Source organism: Lasioglossum baleicum, unplaced genomic scaffold (genome assembly GCF_051020765.1).
Source record: "Lasioglossum baleicum unplaced genomic scaffold, iyLasBale1 scaffold2808, whole genome shotgun sequence".
Taxonomy (NCBI): domain Eukaryota; kingdom Metazoa; phylum Arthropoda; class Insecta; order Hymenoptera; family Halictidae; genus Lasioglossum; species Lasioglossum baleicum.
The window spans coordinates 10,001-15,767 of record NW_027471866.1 but is presented as its reverse complement, the minus strand read 5'-3'; the positions used below and the strand labels follow the sequence as shown (position 1 = coordinate 15,767).

Below are 5,767 nucleotides of genomic sequence, written 5' to 3'. Positions count from 1 at the left end.
ATTGTACTCCTTCTCGATCTCCTCCATCTCAGGGAACAGGGTGGCATTAAGTTCCATGTCATCTAAAATCGCGTGCGCCAGTTGAGTAGGGTTACGGGCAAAAAGACGTTGGTAGCTACTAAAGGTCGCTGATCTAACTGCGGCCCGATTACATTTGCGTTTTTTAGTTTTATCTTTATGGAATTTTGTATTTGGCCTAATCTTTTTATTTTGCTTGCGTTCTGTATTTTCGGATGTCTGATTCGACACAGCCAGGCTGCGGATTATGGAGGAAACAGCGGTATCAATTTCTTCAAAGCTATGATTATTATATAGATTATGTATGAGGGTCTGAAGATCGGCAGAGCAAGAAGACATTAGTTCTCTAAGGAACGTACGGATCTCTAAATTCCTTATAAGGGCGCACTCGTTGGTTTCAGCATCAAGGGAAGCAGTGCTACTGAAGGAGTTTGAGGGCTGCGAGAGCAGCCTATTCCAGGGGGCTATTGTGTCAATGCGCTCAAGGCGTAACCGCGGTGAGCGAGTAATTAAATCTACATCTACATGCATGAAGGCTGAAGGCAAAGGAGACGGGAGAACTGGTGAGACTGGATCGAGATTATCATGCATGGAGGTTGAATGCGCAGGGGAAGAGAAAACAGGTGGGACTGGTACGTCTGGCCTGGTTTCAGATATTATTGTATGTAAGATGGATTGATATGATTCTTTTTGACGCTGCTTCTTGATGCCTTCGGCGGAACGCCCCGGATGTCGACTAGCTAACCTGCTATTTATTTCCTTCTGCGGAAGACCTGTGGGGAGTTGCAACTCCAATCGGGCAAGTTGTTTTTCCTCCGCAGTAGTCCATTTAGCTCTGGTGGAAGGCGCCCTCTTTTCAGTAAGTTCAACATCACCCGCGTTGTATGCCACCGGGTGTGCACGTTTTATATGCTGACGAAGGCCGGCATATGTTTTGTAGCTCGTGGGACATTGCTCGCAAGAGTAAGTACCATCGCTGTTTGGTGGCGGCTGATTACAACGTCGGATATGCTGTTTTCTTTGCGCAATGGTCCTCGCGGATAAGTCTACACAACAGGACGGGCACGATGAGTACTCTACATTTTCATCTAAATTAACATCTACATCTACATCCATACATGAACCGACGGAATATCCAGTAGACATCGCCGAGTCGTCAACAGAATAGCAATCGGGGTTCCGAGACTTCTTTGTATTGTTTGGAGCAAAATGAGTGGAGCCAGGCTCCGAGCCTCCAAGGGGAGCTAACCCGTGGGGACTCTGACATAATGTCGTGGGCTTTCGCCCTAATTCGCAGAGGCAGCTCTTAGCTTCCCCCCCTAAAGGGGTACTAGGCGGCGGGACCCTCGAGCAGGGGGCTGCTTGCTAACTATGACCTTAGATCTTAAGAGAGTCATAGTTACTCCCGCCGTTTACCCGCGCTTTTTTGAATTTCTTCACGTTGACATTCAGAGCACTGGGCAGAAATCACATTGCGTCAACACCCGTGGGGGCCATCGCAATGCTTTGTTTTAATTAGACAGTCGGATTCCCCTAGTCCGTGCCAGTTCTGAGCTGAGCGTTGAATGGCGGCCGAAGAGGACGATCGTTCTAGACGAAAGCCTCGCAGCAAGGAAGATCCGCGGGAGGCCAAGGCACGGGACCGAGCTCGGATTCCCATCAATGTGTTCACCTCGCCCAGGCCCGGCACGTCAGCCAGACCCGCTTCCCGACCAAGCCCGACACGCCCCGCTCCTCAGAGCCAATCCTTATTCCGAAGTTACGGATCCAATTTGCCGACTTCCCTTACCTACATTAATCTATCGACTAGAGGCTCTTTACCTTGGAGACCTGCTGCGGATATGGGTACGAACCGGCGCGACACCTCCACGTGGCCCTCTCCTGGATTTTCAAGGTCCGAGGGGAAGATCCGGACACCGCCGCAACTGCGGTGCTCTTCGCGTTCCAAACCCTATCTCCCTGCTAGAGGTTTCCAGGGAACTCGAACGCTTATACAGAAAAGAAAACTCTCCCCGGATCTCCCGACGGCGTCTCCAGGTCATTTTGGGTTACCCCGACGAACACTCTTACGAGGGCCCGATTGGTAAGCGGTTCCGCTGCCGGGTTCCGGAATAGAAACCGGATTCCCTTTCGCCCGATGGGTGTGTGTTTTTGTTTATCATTAAATGATATTTTGCTCTCTCTTAGGACACCTCATCTACATAGGATTTCTCTTAGGGCTTAGGATCGACTGACTCGTGTGCAACGGCTGTTCACACGAAACCCTTCTCCACGTCAGTCCTCCAGGGCCTCGCTGGAGTATTTGCTACTACCACCAAGATCTGCACCGACGGCGGCTCCAGGCAGGCTCACGCCCAGACCCTTCTGCGCACACCGCCGCGACCCTCCTACTCGTCAGAGCTTCATGGAAGACGCGCCTTTAAAAAAAGCTAACGTCAACCTCACTTGCCGCTGACGGCGGAGTATAGGCGCGACGCTTCAGCGCCATCCATTTTCAGGGCTAGTTGCTTCGGCAGGTGAGTTGTTACACACTCCTTAGCGGATTCCGACTTCCATGGCCACCGTCCTGCTGTCTTAAGCAACCAACGCCTTTCATGGTATCCCATAAGCGTCGACTTAGGCGCCTTAACTCTGCGTTTGGTTCATCCCACAGCGCCAGTTCTGCTTACCAAAATTGGCCCACTTGGCACTCTGATCCAATATAATCTCGTGGCTTCATTGATCCAAGCAAGCCAGAGATCTCACCCATTTAAAGTTTGAGAATAGGTTGAGGTCGTTTCGGCCCCAAGGCCTCTAATCATTCGCTTTACCAGATGAGACTCGCACACGTTCATCAAAAGAGAACGAGCGAGTGCCAGCTATCCTGAGGGAAACTTCGGAGGGAACCAGCTACTAGATGGTTCGATTAGTCTTTCGCCCCTATACCCAGTTCCGACGATCGATTTGCACGTCAGAATCGCTACGGACCTCCATCAGGGTTTCCCCTGACTTCGTCCTGACCAGGCATAGTTCACCATCTTTCGGGTCCCAACGTGTACGCTCTGGGTGCGCCTCTTCTCGCAATGAGAACGAGACGCCCCGGGAGTGCGAGGCCGCATCGTGACGCGGCCCATCCTCCCTTGATCGACGCTAAGGTACGATCTTCACTTTCATTGCGCCTTTAGGTTTACATGTCCCAATGACTCGCGCACATGTTAGACTCCTTGGTCCGTGTTTCAAGACGGGTCCTGAGAGTACCCAAAGCAGTAGCGTCGCTGACCGGTAATTCAAAGCTTGGCCAGTCCGAGGACACCGCCTGCTAACAGCTGGTTAGGCCCGGAGCCGGCGCTAGGTCCGTACCATCCGGGTGACAAACTAACCGAGCTTGCGGCGGGCCTGACGCACACACATTCGAAAATGGATTGGTTGCGGCCCGATACCGTCAGAGTACCGTCACGCAGCCGGCCAGGCGATCGAGCGTCTGCCGTGTGCGCACGAAGGCGACACGACAGGCAACAACTCGAGCCGTAGACCGACACGCAACGGGTCGCGACGTTCTACTAAGGGAGAAGTGCACGACTACGCGACCGGAACATTTGCCGAAGATGGTGTACCCTCGCACTGGAACCACCGAAGTGGCCCATTACGGGCTATCTGCGCACCAACGGAAGCCAGCCTCGTCGACGATGAATCTCCCCATTCGATCTTTTGGGTTTCTCAGGTTTACCCCTGAACGGTTTCACGTACTCTTGAACTCTCTCTTCAAAGTTCTTTTCAACTTTCCCTCACGGTACTTGTTCGCTATCGGTCTCGTGGTCATATTTAGCCTTAGATGGAGTTTACCACCCACTTAGGGCTGCACTCTCAAGCAACCCGACTCTAAGGAGAGGTCCTCCCGAAACGCGTACCAGTCGCTACGGGCCTGGCACCCTCTACGGGTAAATGGCCCCATTCAAGATGGACTTGGACGCGGTTCGACGTCTCGGGATAAATTGACCCTCCTGAACACTACATTTCCCAACGGCAGAACCGCGGGATTCAGTGCTGGGCTAATTCCTGTTCGCTCGCCGCTACTAAGGAAATCCTTGTTAGTTTCTTTTCCTCCGCTTAGTAATATGCTTAAATTCAGCGGGTAATCTCGCCTACTCTGAGGTCGTCGTACGTGATACAAAATTTTGTGTGTTTCGGCCGAAAGAGCGTAAAAGTAGTACTCGCGAAAACGTACAAAGCACAAAAAAAAAAGAAAAAAAAAGAAAACGAAACAACACTACACGACAGAAGAGAGAAAAAGGTAAACAAAAAACCGATATATGCCTTATGCGCCACACCAAAGTGTCAATATAATTCTTTCTTCATCTCTCGTCGATCGGAAACTCTCGCTAGACGATCTGGCCGGTTAACTTTAACGTCCGTCGAAAAGAACTTTCGGGGACTGGACGACCGACAGATCGCGCGGTTCCGCACGAATCGACAATGAAGAAAAGAAAAGACATGGGGCGACCGACATAAAGGTTTTCATCATTGGATATACCTTTTCTCTCTCCGCGGTGCTGTTCCGTGCGTGAACACACAAGTGTGTCTTTTGCGTCGTGTGACAATCAAGTTCGAAATAAGCCTCGCCAATAGAGGAGTATACATATTATTAAAAAAAAAAAATAATAATACATATAACCCGGTGGGATTTCTTTTTCTCTCTACTTCTATATAATTGAACCAAAAACCACGGGGGTACAGAAACGTTGCGCACGAAACGATTTATCATCGATCAAACGCAAAACCAAATTAGAGACACGAGAGAAAGAGAGTAAGATCTCAAGACGCTCATAGGCCGTCATCAATACGATTCAACGCGAACGTGGCGATGGAATGGCAATCGCACAGATTAGCGAGGACACGTCGACGACGGGGAATAATTCCGACCCGATCAAGTACGACGTGCTCATCCCGCACATTGCTGCGCTTTGCTCCGCTGTCCATCGATCATCAAAGCGTTCGCGATAGAACGAGAGATCTCTTTCGTCTCTTCCCTCGAAGACTCGAAAAGGAATGTGTGTTTGTCGAAATCGCCGGCAACGACGACCCTCCGCCGTATGGCAATTATAACGTAGAGTTAAGAAACTCATCCACGCACAGGCATATTCTCTCCCTGGGGCTTAACATTGCCACACCACACACACTCTGTGTGCCACACAGTATTCTTTCTTTCTTTTATAATTTGTGTGTCCATCTCTGTAGTCTCGCGAGACTCTTGTAAATATACCTCTTTCGTATATACGCATCATTTCAGGCGACGTCGGGAGCGCGTTAAATGTTCATGAGTGGAAACGCTTCTTTCCGCAAGGCGAATCGTTTCGCAGAGAAGGTGAGAGATTTGGAGATCCTCGTCGAAGCGGTGCCTTACGGGCGGTCGTATTTTCAATACGACTCACGACACCGTAAAAACACTCACGCAAGTCCGAACGTAAGAAATACCAATCCCTACTTCGCCTCTCGTGGAAACTAGATATATATATGTTTGTATGTGTTTATAAGACGCAATGCAAAAATTGGCAATTTTCACAGAACCGCGACAAACGCCGACGAAACGCCCATCATTCGCTCGTACGTAGCATCTTTGCAACCCGACTCCGAAACGCTCTTTGGCGCCCTCCAAAAATATATTTGGAGAGGTAAGCGACGGCGGGGACTTACAAGAGCAACGCAAGCAGTTTATGGTTACGTAAACGACCCTCAGCCAGGCGTGGTCCAGGAATTGTATCCGTGGACCGCA

General features: G+C 50.4%; 1 non-coding gene across 1 annotated transcript in view; it reads right to left on the bottom strand.

Annotated features, from left to right (window-relative positions):
* Positions 1-5,721: 5,721 nt before the first annotated feature.
* LOC143221616 (5.8S ribosomal RNA) overlaps positions 5,722-5,767 on the bottom strand; it is a 155-nt gene continuing 109 nt past the window's right edge. Inside the window, exon 1 of the ribosomal RNA XR_013011804.1 lies at positions 5,722-5,767. This exon is cut by the window's right edge and continues 109 nt beyond it. This is a non-coding gene — a ribosomal RNA (5.8S ribosomal RNA).